At 44.7% G+C, this 1,175-nt stretch overlaps 1 pseudogene, besides 1 other annotated feature; it reads right to left on the bottom strand.

Moving 5' to 3' along the window:
• Tc00.1047053412093.10 lies at positions 1–1,175 on the bottom strand (annotated as a pseudogene; the record flags this gene model as incomplete).
• Positions 1–1,175: a sequence feature (heterozygous, Esmeraldo-like haplotype).

Below are 1,175 nucleotides of genomic sequence, written 5' to 3'. Positions count from 1 at the left end.
CTTCCCTTTTTAAAGCTGAAGTATCTTCTACCTTTTTGTTTTGCTTTAGTGAGGTTCGGCAGTACAGCTAATATTTTTTGTCCTGGATGTCGATTTTTCTTGTTTGGTACCGGAGCTTGTGAAAACATAATTTTTCGTAGTTTTATAATTGATATATGGCGTATTTGGCTTTTCAAGATCATACTGTTCCCCTGCTTTTTCTTGCTTTTTGGTTCCGGTGAGCTGTTTTGCAGCACTCGTTTCTTTTTCGACGGGGTTCAACTTGCCTATTTGAGTTATGAGGAAGTCCTCACTAGGTGAGTCATTCTTGGCGCGCGCGTCGAGAGGTTCTTTTTTAGTTGTTTGCTTGTATATCTCGTTCTTGTAATCCGTTTCAGCATTTTCCAGGACATTTAGCTGATTCTGCAGGTTTTCCACCGTGCGCTGTAAATCTGCAATTCTGTTTTCTGCAAAGGTTCTTTTGCTATTGGCTTCATCCAGACTCGCTTGAAGCAGAACAATCTGATGCTGTCTCTCCGTAATCTCACGCTCCCACTGATTGTTCCTATCTGTAATTGTTGCCACCACCGATTGCATTTTTTCCATCGAGCAGCGAGAGTCTTTTAACAAGGCCTGTAGATCCTCATTTCTTCTTATGAGATCCTCCATTTTCTCGTCATACGAAGAAGCAACAAGCTTATCCTGACAGAGTGGCGTTTGAAGTGAAACGGTCTTTTGGTATTCGGTATCAGGTGGCGCCATTATGTTCTGCCATGTGCAGAGAGATCTTGTCAGGGAAAATTGGTACAATGATATGAGTTCATCAATAGCCTCTGAACGACGGTCTGCGCTGTGTGTCACGCTGAACTCGGCTTGAAGCCTTCCGTGCGAGCACGTAACTCCAGAGACACATTCTGCATGGGCTCCACAACAGGCAATCACATCGGAAGTGAGTGCTCGCAGAAGCTCCTGGGGGTAGTTACTCAAAATATCTTCCCAGACGTCACCGTCAAGGGAAATTTGATGAATCGTTGACACATTGGATGTGCCATGCTCAAGCCATTTGGCGGAAAGCGTGGCAATTATTGAATAAAGGTGAGCCACCTCACACCGGGCCCTAACAAGCTCTCCCTCGTGTGCGTCACTGAGAGTCCTCAAAGCGTCATTTTCCTTTTAAACTCAGCGTTTATGTTACG

Source organism: Trypanosoma cruzi, genomic scaffold, assembly GCF_000209065.1.
Source record: "Trypanosoma cruzi strain CL Brener 1047053516931 genomic scaffold, whole genome shotgun sequence".
NCBI classification, from domain to species: Eukaryota; Euglenozoa; class Kinetoplastea; order Trypanosomatida; family Trypanosomatidae; genus Trypanosoma; species Trypanosoma cruzi.
Note: the sequence above shows the minus strand (reverse complement) of the source record. Positions and strands in the feature narration are given on the sequence as shown.